This window comes from Petromyzon marinus, unplaced genomic scaffold (genome assembly GCF_048934315.1).
Source record: "Petromyzon marinus isolate PM22_M1 ecotype Great Lakes invasive population unplaced genomic scaffold, UKy_Petmar_22M1.pri1.0 PM_G_Scaffold_34, whole genome shotgun sequence".
In the NCBI taxonomy this organism is placed as follows: Eukaryota; Metazoa; Chordata; class Hyperoartia; order Petromyzontiformes; family Petromyzontidae; genus Petromyzon; species Petromyzon marinus.
The window spans coordinates 2,346,216-2,359,492 of NW_027422917.1; the positions used below are offsets into that span (position 1 = coordinate 2,346,216).

Genomic DNA, 13,277 nt, shown 5'->3' on the forward strand with positions numbered 1-13,277 from the left:
AATCGTCATGTGCACCGATTCTGTTTATGTGTGACACAACTTCACGCCACATGGTCCCATGGGGAAAGACGGTGGCATAAGTAAATACAAAAACGAACCAGTAAACCATTGGTGATTGATCAAAGCTATGAAGGCGATGATCCAGGAAAATTATATTATGATGCTGTGGTAAAAGGTAATAAGTTACTCTAAAGTGCATGGCCATGGAAACGTTGGTAATGATTAGGAAAAAGTCTGAAATATGTTGACGTGTAAATCAGCAAATCAAATTAAATCCACAGAGGAGGGAAAGAAGGATCCCAAGCATGCGACACTCAGAACCAAAAGTGGCAGAGACTCGGCCGAGAGAGTGGAGAGAGAGAGGAAGAGACTTTTCAGGACTTTATTTCCACTAAAAAAGTAACAAAAAAACATTACAACAAAAAAACACTAAAATTGAAAATCAATAAAACATCAAACTCTTAACAGCGGTATGTGCATGAAATACAAATGGCACCGGGATAGAGGCTGTGGAAACGAGGCGGTGCACGGACATCTCCATGTGCAGCAAAGTTGTTCAAGGGTTTTTCAATTTTATAAAGAATCAAATGTTTTGACATCAGAATGCGATGTGAATAATATATATTTTTCTCCCCTACATTTTCAAAACGAAATGGCGTTGACATGTCAAACACCTGAATTAGTTTTTTCAAGGATTCTGTTGTCGTAGCTACGTATGCAGTCTGCAAGTTTTTTATGTGGGCACGTGCAAATATTGTCTGGGTACATGAAAATATTCCTTTGAAAATGTGTCCTAGACTATATTTATTTGTAAGTTAATAAAAGTAGAATTGAAACATTAGCACAATGTAGATTTGTATATTGTAGGGTAGAAATATATTTATCATAGCGATGATCTAACATTGGTTTAATACATTTTATATTCATCTTCTTTGGTTCTTTCAGTAAAGTCACGTAGAATGAGAATAAAATAATAAATTGATAAAATAATGCTTGTGTTTTAAAAGAAAAAAATATATTTACTAGGATTAAAGTTGCGCGAAAGATTTTATAAAATCTGAGGCTTGGAGAATTGCATGCTGGGAATTAAATTGAGACAGAAAGGGGTTAATGCATGGCTTGCAGAGCAGTCGCACGTTACAGAGATCATTGACAAAACAGAATGCGATGTGAACAATATATATTTTTCCCCGCTACATTTTAAAAACGAAATGGCGTCGACATGTCAAACACCTGAATTAGTTTTTTCTTCAAGGATTCTGTTGTCGGTTTTCATTAAAGTGTAATGACAGGGTGACACCTGCTGACATCACAGGGTGACACCTGCTGACATGACAGGGTGACACCTGCTGACATCACAGGGTGACACCTGCTGACATCACAGGGTGACACCTGCTGACATGACAGGGTGACACCTGCTGACATGACAGGGTGACACCTGCTGACATCACAGGGTGACACCTGCTGACATCACAGGGTGACACCTGCTGACATCACAGGGTGACACCTGCTGACATGACAGGGTGACACCTGCTGACATGACAGGGTGACACCTGCTGACATCACAGGGTGACACCTGCTGACATGACAGGGTGACACCTGCTGGCCTGGCAAGGGCTTCACAGGTACGGCCACAGAGGTAACAACCAATCAGGGAAGGAGGCGCATCTGGGGCAAAGGCAACAGGTGGGGCTAGCCGAGTTACTCCGGTAACCTGCTCGAAAGGTTCCACGAGAGGGAGTGGCCGGAGGCGGGGCCTAGCCACGCCTCTGGCCACGCCCTCTAGTGTAACCTGCTCCAAGGTTCCACGAGAGGGCGTGGCCAGAGGCGGGGCCTAGCCACGCCTCTGGCCACGCCCTCTCGTGTAACCTGCTCCAAGGTTCCACGAGAGGGCGTGGCCGGAGGCGGGGGATTCGCATTGCTGAGGATGTTGTAGGCGAGCTGACACGCCACTTCCCGTGCTCCCTCCTCGCTGGAGCTCAGAAATTCGGGGAAGATGCCAGCGCCTTCTCCCACCCCGGGAATCGACATCTTATAGAGGAGGCCCACGGGTATCCCGGGCTCCGAGTAAGCGTGCAGCTCGAAGATTGGGTAGCTGACGCCGGCGGTCCGGCACAGCATCCGCAGCCGCACCTCCCACGACAGCATGGCCGCCTCCGGCAGCGCCTCGAGAGCAGCGGGCATGGGCTGCAGGTGGAGAGGTACCCACCACAGCCACGTGCGTGCCCCCCAGCCCCCAAATTGGCTTTGTGCGGCTTTGCCGGTGCCCGTGCACTCCGGCTGCAGCAGGTCTGGCACCGCCGCCTCCATCTCCACCGCCGCGGCCGCAGCCACCCACTCCGAGATGGCCCAGTCCACCTTGATGGTCCGGCCCCATAGCTGCAAGGTGATTCGAAGGAGCTTCCGCCGGGCCATGGCGGCCGCGCGATGGCTCCCGTACTCGATGAACGCGTAGCCTCGGTTGAGGGTTTTGTCCCGGTAACAGACGCTCATCTTGACGTCCACCACGCCCTCCGTGGCACCGCTCATCGCCATCATCACCTCTGCTCGCTTCTTGTCCTTTGGCAGCCCCCCAATAAAGAGGTGGCGATTGTCCACGCTGATGCAGACTGCAATGCGGTGTCCGGGACGGATCTCGAATTTGTTGAGTTTCTTGACAGCATCCGTGGCTTGGGCGCGCGTGGCGTAGGTAGCGAACGCGTAGCCGCGGGTCTCTCCGCTAAACTCCATTATGAGGCGGAGCTGGTAGAGCTTCCCCACCGTCTCCAGCACGGGCACCAGCTCATCCTCGTAGAGGTCGCGCGGGATCCTCCCCAGAAACACCTCGCAGCCACGGGCGGGAGGGGGCCCCTGCCAGTCGGGCGGCGGTCCGAACTTCCTCTGTCCGTTCTCCTGGACGATGTTGTACCCCGTGCGCAACATGAGGTCCAGCAAGACCTTCATAGAGGCCATGCCGAGCACCGATGGTTTGGCTACTACGGTGGTGCTGGGGCAGCACCTTGGGGCCCAGTGGAGCCCTTGACACTCCGCGCAGTCGCCTCGTGCCGACAAAGCCACGGGGGGAATCAGCTCCTGAAAAGCCAAATCCCCGGCAGGAACTCGCTCGGCCCAAACCTACAGGCCAACAGTGAAGAGAGGAAGAGAGAGAGTGGAGACGGATGGAGAAAGAGAGACGCGTTTGTTCGGTCCATGGGCCTAAATGTGACGTTAGCGTAGCCTGTGCAGTATGCATTCAGCGCTTTTGTCAATCCACTGCTGGATGAAGCCCTCCCCCACATTGCGCAGAGGAAACAAGAAACACAAACTCACACGGTTCCCGGCATGCGTTTGTTTGTCCTCGGAAATGTTCACCGAGCGATGATTTTGCGTTTCGAACGGCGTTTGACTTCGCGCGGTGAACTTCGCCCGTGATGACGTCACTGGGCACGACAGGAGAGGTCGGCACTGACTTTTAGCACTGTTTTTTTTACTCCCCATCCAAAAGTCCATGAGACGCTTCAAAATGAGACCGTTTTGCCGGTATCAAAGTATGACAAAATAAGAATAGATTTGATCCTTTTTTTGGTAATAAAACGGGTGTTTAGATGTTCAAACACCAAACAGAAACCTTCTGCAATGAATCTTAAGATCTGTTTTATTGCCAGAAAGGATACAACCTATTCTTATTTTTTCATAGCCCATGAGATGTCTCCTTTGTCGGTACCACGTGAGGTGGCCTAAATTGAGCAGTTTCAATTTCTCTACGTGGCCAGTGATAAACAAATGCAATGAGTGAGACTATCAAGTAATTTACTTTCATTTTCCATCCAAATAAATGGGTACGACTGAAGTTTTGCTACCGTAGGTGGTACCGAGTTCTGCTCTGGACCATGAGTGGGCCGTGTAATCAATTTTGGCCAGTTTTCAACATTGATAGGTCCCTAACAGCAACAGAGCTGTTGTACTACAATTGTGTTCATATTGGATCATCTTTACAACAGAGCAGACATGCAGACAGAGCTAATGCTTAATGCTTTCAACCCTCGTTGTTGCAATGTGAGTTTACTTGCAAATGGAATCGCAGTCCCAAATCATGACCGCAGAATGGTTGGAGCGAGTTGTTGGGGAGGGTGGTGGGTCGGGGGTTGAATTGCCATCATCAAAGCAGCACACGCCCCACCTTATGAACCACACAGAGTAATCACGCGAGCCAGACGTTGTATAGAAATGAGTATTGCTAGTGTAGCGTTCACCAAAACGATCCAGGATATGTTTTATTTGGTCACGCCATTCATATTCAGATATTCATTTTGCTTGTGTTTCAGAGTGGGCCGATTCATCTTTGATCTCATGAAGATGCGAAATCGCAAATAGGTTTTGATCAAGTTGCTAAAAGGATACAATTTTTAAATGGATATTTGAAATCAATGGAGTGCATGTTTTACAATTCACGCAGCTCAACGACGAAATAAATAATATCGCATGGTTTTAATTAAGTAAAATATTTTATATATCAGAATTTATAAATTTGTGTCATGAATTAGGGTGATGAATTTTGCTTTGACCATCTCTTAAATAACCGCATTTATAATTAGAGCTGGGGTATCATCATATTTCTTAAGTCGTTGATCACTCAACCAAATATATCGGTTTCATTACTCGACAAATTGGATAACAGTTAGTTTTTTTAAAATTTGTCCGCATATGTGCCACTGGATGGGAGGTTATGGGTGCGGCATAATCAGTTGTATTATGCTGGGCGTGGCTTGTAGGGGGTTTCCTATCTTCGGGAAGCGTGACGCTGAAATGGTCGCTGTTTATTAATCCACCCGAGTTACTGACCACGCGTTCCTCTGGTTAAGGAACCTTCACGCAAACTGCGGTCATCCTCGCAGTGCCTTTTGGCTCAGCCACCGAACAAAGACGGTCACTGTATCGCACGCTGTCAGATGTGTTTCTGCAGCCGCCTGGAATACTTTTTATTACCATATTAGGAAGCCACTGGAGCTATACACATTCACATCTAGATTTAAAACTCATTTCTTTAGAACTGCTTTTTGTGTTCTTAGCTCTTTCGGTAAAGTCACGTTGAAGGGAAACAATAAAATAATAAAATATATAGAAAACAATAAAAATTCTCACGACGTTTCGACCATAACACAAACGGTCATCATGATTTTATTGTTTTATATATATTTTATTGTTTCCCTTCAACGTGACTTTACCGAAAGAGCTAAGAATATGAATTACTGCAGTCACGAAAGCTTTAAATCAAAATTTAACTGCTTTTTGTGTTTAGTTTTTTGTCCTTCCGCCACACCTCTGATTGGCACGGTTAACTACCGTACAGCGCGAAAGAAGTTCAACAACATACATGCACACAAAAGTTATAAGTTTGGTCAATTCACTTAATCGCCTAATCATATCAGCTCCTAGCTATACTGCACTCTTTGTAGGTGAGTAGGTCGGTAGCTGCGCTACTGTTGTGACATTGCCTACACAATTAACTCTGCGGTGGCGAATAGCGCGAGTGGTGTGTGTGTGTGTGTGATAATTATACATGACGACAGTGGTGTAGCTTGTACAGAATAAGTTAACACGATTTTTAATTTAGAGAGCATCTACATGCAACCGAATATCACGACGCTATACCACAACAAACGCCTGCACCTAACCGGTAAAGAGGCGTGATATTTGTCCGGTATTTTAAGAGAGAGACGGCCATAGGCAGAGAAGAGGAGGAAATGTATTTAGCTTGGACGTGGACAGATGGTGGAGGGAAGTAAGTTCCAGATCTTGGAGGCAGCAAGAGGAGAAGGCGATACTCTTTGGTTCTATTCGGTAAAGTCACGTAAAAAACAACACAAAAAATAAAAAATCACGACGTTTCGGCCACAAGACAAGTGGCCTTCATCAGGTGAAGGGACCGTGCTGTCATGAGGACAGCGTTGGAGTGAAAACAGCCAAGCCCAGGTCGTGTCCTTTAAGCTGTGTGGGAGGAAGTAAAACGCTTGACAAAGGAATTAGCATAACAATGAGCACGATGTACGTAGGAGGTGCATGGGCCATGATGGACCAGGAGCGGGTAGGGACCATGATGGACCAGCAGCAGGGGGGGGGAGTAGAGTGAGTGAGTGGAGTGGGTGGAGTGGAGTGAGTGGAGTGGAGTGAGTGAGTGAGTGGAGTGAGTGGTGTGAGTGGGTGGAGTGAGTGAGTGGAGTGAGTGAGTGGAGTGAGTGGAGTGAGTGGAGTGAGTGAGTGGAGTGAGTGAGTGGAGTGAGTGAGTGGAGTGAGTGGAGTGAGTGAGTGGAGTGAATGAGTGAGTGGAGTGAGTGAGTGGAGTGAGTGAGTGGAGTGAGTGAGTAGAGTGAGTGGAGTGAGTGGAGTGAGTGGGTGGAGTGAGTGGAGTGAGTGAGTGGAGTGAGTGAATGAGTGGAGTGAGTGAGTGGAGTGAGTGGATTGAGTGAGTGGAGTGAGTGAGTGGAGTGAGTGAGTGGAGTGAGTAGAGTGAGTGGAGTGAGTAGAGTGAGTGAGTGAGTGGAGTGAGTGAGTGAGGTGAGTGGAGTGAGTGAGTGAGTGGAGTGAGTGGAGTGATTGAGTGAGTGGAGTGAGTGAGTGGAGTGAGTGAATGAGTGGAGTGAGTGGAGCGAGTGGAGTGAGTGAGTGGAGTGAGTGAGTGGAGTGAGTGAGTGGAGTGAGTGAGTGGAGTGAGTAGAGTGAGTGAGTGAGTGGAGTGAGTGAGTGAGTGGAGTGAGTGGGGTGAGTGAATGAGTGGAGTGAGTGAGTGGAGTGAGTGGAGTGAGTGAGTGGAGTGAGTGAGTGGAGTGAGTGGAGTGAGTGGAGTGAGTGAGTGAAGTGAGTGAGTGGAGTGAGTGGAGTGAGTAGAGTGAGTGAGTGAGTGATTGGAGTGAGTGGGTGGAGTGAGTGGAGTGAGTGGAGTGAGTGGAGTGAGTGAAGTGAGTGAGTGGAGTGAGTGAGTGGAGTGAGTGGAGTGAGTGAGTGGAGTGAGTGGAGTGAGTGGAGTGAGTGAGTGGAGTGAGTGGAGTGAGTGAGTGGAGTGAGTGGAGTGAGTGGAGTGAGTAAGTGGAGTGAGTGAGTGAGTGGAGTGAGTGGAGTGAGTAGAGTGAGTGAAGGGACCAGACTGCCCAGAGGACAGCGCTGGAGTGCACACAGTCAAGCTCAGACCGCGACCTCTAAGCTGTGTGAGAGGAAGCAGAGCGCCCTGACTAGAAGAGAAGGCGAAGCAAAAGACGAATCGAGGGTTGACCTCTACACAAGGAGAAGGTCAACTCGCTGCTTCGATCCAAAAGCTTCGGCTGCTGCAGCGCAGAGCGCACGGAGGCGGTGCCTGGTGTAAGAGGGGAGATGAGGCTTGCGCGTTGGAACCGGAGACAGTTGAATCCATATTCAGAGACGTTCGATTTGTGTACAGGATACATTATGTGAGAGCCCGGAGTGCAGCGGAGGGGGGCGAGGCTGATTCATTTGGCCTCAGAGGAACGCCGTGACCCTCAACAGGTCCGTCATCAGCCTCAGCCGTGGTCTATCCGCTGCGGGGTGAAGGGCACCCCCCTCGTGAGTCGCTCACGGTACTGCAAGGGCCACGTTACACTTCACTCCTGCGTCACGAAGCGATCCCGTAGCGCCGTCTCTACACGGGTTAGGCCAGACGTGGGCAAAGGACGGCCCGTTGGGCTTTTTAATCCGGCCTGCCGAACTTGTCCAAATATTATTATTGTTGTTGTTAAATTAAATTTTACCTTTCTCCTGTAATGCCCCCGTTTCCCAGATTAGACGGCGCACTTTGACCGGGAGTGCGGTAATTGTTTTGGGCGCAGGCCTCAGACGTTTTCGTAATGTTTGATCAGTCACGTTACGACACGTTTTTGTGTCGTTCATGTTCATGCAATTTGTTATAATTGCCTTGCAAATGAACGCTTTGCTACCTGTTAAAGGCCAAATCCTTCCACATAATGATTTTTAACGCCGTCATTTATATTTAGTTCACACAAACGCTCCGTCCGTCTGTTCCTGGCCCGGCACCCTCTTGTCAAATTTTAGAACCCATTGGTGGCACCGTGAGTCAAGAAATTTGCCCACCCCTGGGTTGGACTCTCGGGCGCGTTCTGCGTTCCTCTGGCTGCCACTCGGACTGGAAGAGTCACACTCCGACTCGGTGCATCACACAGCCTTGAGAACAACGTTTAAACTATATTCTTAGCTCTTTCGCTGAAGTCACGTTGAAGGAGAAACAATAAAATAATATTGTTTTATAAATATTATGAGACCTCCTTTGCCAGTAACAAGATATAGGAATAGGTTTTACCCTTTTAACTGGCACAAAAACTGACACCTTTATTCAAGGCATCATGTTTGCAATAACCACAACACAAGCAGTCAAAATGCAAACAAAAAAGACAACTCTGATAATAATATTGGCACTGTCCTTGAATTTGATTGGTCCACACCCGAGACGGCTTTTCTTAGAGCCCAGTCTCCACTGGTGTTGGACCAGAAGACGCCAAAATTCAAGGACAGTGCATATTATTATCAGAGTTGTCTTTTTTGTTTGCATTTTGACTGCTTGTGTTGTGGTTATTGCAAACATGATGGCTTGAATAAAGGTGTCAGTTTTTGTGTCAGTTAAAGGGGTAAAACCTATTCCTATATGTTTTATATATATTTTATTGTTTCTCTTCAATGTGACTTTACCTGAAAGAGCTGAGAATATGAATTACTGCAGTCACGAAAGCTTTGAATCAAAATGTAACGTTTAAACTATTTCTTGGAAGTAAGTTGTTTTTGCTCTTGTCAGTAGGCGCATCTCTACACCTTGCAATGTCCTGCAACTGGCGGCGGCCTTGGGCTGCGGTCGTCTTTGCAACAGAGCTGCACTAAGCTCAGTGGGCCTCTTCAGCAGCTGCTGAGACTCAAGTCTGTAACGTGGATGAAGCAGCGGTGCAGTGGTTAGAACACTGAGCCATGACCCCATCCACCTGAGTTTAACTCCCACAATGGAAAACATCAGTGGCCAATTACATAGGAACCTTGCCCTGTTCTGTCCCACCCGACATCCCCACCACCACCACCAACATCAACATCACCACCACCACCAACATCATCACCACCACCGCCATCATCACCACCAACATCACCACCAACATCACCACCACCAACATCTCCACCACCGCCAACATCACCACCACCAACATCACCACCACCAACATCACCACCAACATCACCATCACCACCACCACCAACATCACCACCACCAACATCACCACCACCACATCACCACCACCAACATCACCATCACCACCACCAACATCACCACCACCAACATCACCACCACCAACATCACCACCATCAACATCATCACCACCAACATCACCACCACCAACATCACCACCACCATCGCCACCACCAACATCACCACCACCACCAACATCACCACCACCACCAACATCACCACCATCACCATCACCACCACCACCATCACCACCACCAACATCACCACCACCACCACCATCACCACCAACATCACCATCACCACCACCACCACCAACATCACCATCAGCACCAACATCACCACCACCAACATCACCACCACCAACATCACCACCACCAACATCACCACCAACATCACCAGCACCACCAACATCACCATCACCACCACCAACATCACCACCAACATCACCACCACCAACATCACCACCAACATCACCACCACCACCAACATCACCACCAACATCACCACCACCAACATCACCACCACCAACAACATCACCACCACCACCAACATCACCACCACCAACATCACCACCACCATCAACATCACCACCAACATCACCACCACCAACATCATCACCATCACCACCACCACCACCAACATCACCACCACCACCAACATCACCACCACCAACATTACCACCACCAACATTACCACCACCACCAACATCACCACCACCACCAACATCACCACCACCAACACCACCACCACCACCAACATCACCACCACCAACATCCCCACCACCACCAACATCACCACCACCACCATCACCACCAACATCACCACCACCAACATCACCACCACCATCACCACCACCACCACCAACATCACCACCACCAACAACACCACCACCAACAACACCACCAACACCACCAACATCACCACCAACATCACCACCACCAACATCACCACCACCATCATCACCACCACCACCACCAACATCCCCACGACCACCAACATCACCACCATCACCACCAACATCACCACCACCACCAACATCACGACCACCACCAACATCACCACCACCACCATCACCACCACCATCACCACCAACATCACCACCAACATCACCACCACCAACATCACCACCACCAACATCACCACCACCACCAACATCACCAGCACCACCAACATCACCATCACCACCACCAACATCACCACCAACATCACCACCACCAACATCACCACCAACATCACCACCACCACCAACATCACCACCAACATCACCACCACCAACATCACCACCACCAACAACATCACCACCACCACCAACATCACCACCACCAACATCACCACCACCATCAACATCACCACCAACATCATCACCACCACCAACATCATCACCATCACCACCACCACCAACATCACCACCACCACCAACATCACCACCACCAACATTACCACCACCAACATTACCACCACCAACATCACCACCAACATCACCACCACCACCACCACCAACATCACCATCACCAGCATCACCACCAACATCACCACCACCACCAACATCACCACCACCAACACCACCACCACCAACATCACCACCACCAACATCCCCACCACCACCAACATCACCACCACCACCATCACCACCAACATCACCACCACCACCAACATCACCACCACCATCACCACCACCACCACCACCAACATCACCACCACCAACATCACCACCACCAACAACACCACCACCAACAACACCACCAACACCACCAACATCACCACCAACATCACCACCACCAACATCACCACCACCATCATCACCACCACCACCACCAACATCCCCACGACCACCAACATCACCACCATCACCACCAACATCACCACCACCACCAACATCACGACCACCACCAACATCACCACCACCACCATCACCACCACCATCACCACCAACATCACCACCAACATCACCACCACCAACATCACCACCACCATCATCACCACCACCACCACCAACATCCCCACGACCACCAACATCACCACCATCACCACCAACATCACCACCACCACCAACATCACGACCACCACCAACATCACCACCACCACCATCACCACCACCATCACCACCAACATCACCACCACCATCACCACCACCAACATCATCACCACCAACATCACCACCACCAACACCACCACCATCACCACCACCACCAACATCACCACCACCACCATCACCACCACCACCACCAACATCACCAACATCACCACTACTAACATCACCATCACCACCACCAACATCACCACCACCACCACCATCACCACCACCAACATCACCACCACCATCACCACCACCAACATCACCACCACCACCACCATCACCACCACCATCACCACCACCATCACCAACACCAACATCACCACCAACACCACCACCATCACCAACATCACCACCACCACCATCACCACCACCAACATCCCCACCACCACCATCACCACCAACATCACCACCACCAACATCACCACCAACATCACCACCACCACCAACATCACCACCACCAACACCACCACCACCAACATCACCACCAACACCACCACCATCACCAACATCACCACCACCACCATCACCACCACCAACATCCCCACCACCACCATCACCACCAACATCACCACCACCAACATCACCACCAACATCACCACCACCACCAACATCACCACCACCAACACCACCACCACCAACATCACCACCACCATCACCACCACCAACATCACCACCAACATCCCCACCACCACCAACATCACCACCACCATCACCACCACCAACATCACAATCACCACCAACATCACCACCACCATCATCACCACCACCATCACCACCACCGTCACCACCACCACCATCAACATCACCACCATCACCACCACCATCACCACCACCACCATCACCACCACCACCAACATCACCACCACCATCACCACCATCACCACCACCACCAACAACACCACCACCAACATCACCACCACCATCACCACCATCACCACCACCACCACCAACATCACCACCAACACCACCAACATCACCACCACCAACACCACCACCATCACCACCACCACCATCAAAGACAAACTATAGAGATGCCCCCCCCCCCCCCCCCACCGTACGAGCCCTGGAACGAGACCCTTGGGGGGCGAGCCGCTGTTCAGTCTCCAGCAGCAGCAGCTGCCGCCGTGTGGCGCACGATGGGGTGACCAAGCGCCTGAGCGCACGGCCGCCTTTGTCTCCCCAGCGAGCCCCAGGCGGCCAACATCGCCACCCTGGGCCGGGTGAGCAATCTAGCCGAGACCGGCGACACTCCCGGGGACCAGGCCTCACTACGGCACTTACCGGCGCAAAGCTCCGTAGGTGTCTGCGGGAGGGGTCTTGATGAGGTTACACACGAAACTGTTTCCTAGTGCGCTGGTGGAAGAGGAGGTCGCTTATGTCCGACGTTCCGTGTCACTACCACGGACGGGTGACTTGCGCGCGTGCCTGTGATCGCGTCAGAGGCCTTAGCTTGACGCTTTCAGAAAACGTAGCGCGGATAGGCGATCACGTGTTTAGCGAGGCTGAGATTCCATAGAACTGATAAGCACTGCCCGTAGACTCAGCACTGCCCATAGACTCATCACTGCCCATTCACTAGGAGACAGAAAACCCCAATAAGCTGAAATAGAAACCGAATAAACTTAGAGAGAAACCCGTGAAACGTAAAAAGCTATTGAATGCATGGCTGTGTGTGCTGCTTTGCATTGTCGTAGCTACATATGCAGTCTGCAAGTTTTTTTTATGTGGACATGTGCAAATATTGTCTGGGTACATGAAAATATTTCTTTGAAAATGTGTCCTAGATAGTATATTTGTAAGTGTGTGAGTTAATAAAAGTAGAATTGAAACATTAGCACAATGTAGATTTGTATATTGTAGGGTAGAAATGTATTTATGATCTAATATTGGTTTAATAAAATTTATATTTTTACTTAGAATACTTTGCAATGCAATAGACTTAATACAATCACAACTTTGTATTTTATATAT

The 13,277-nt window shown here is 49.6% G+C and overlaps 1 pseudogene; it reads right to left on the reverse strand.

The window, feature by feature from the left end:
- Positions 1-1,590: 1,590 nt before the first annotated feature.
- Positions 1,591-12,761, reverse strand: LOC142915705 (putative RNA-binding protein 46 pseudogene; annotated as a pseudogene).
- Between the last annotated feature and the right edge of the window lie 516 nt (positions 12,762-13,277).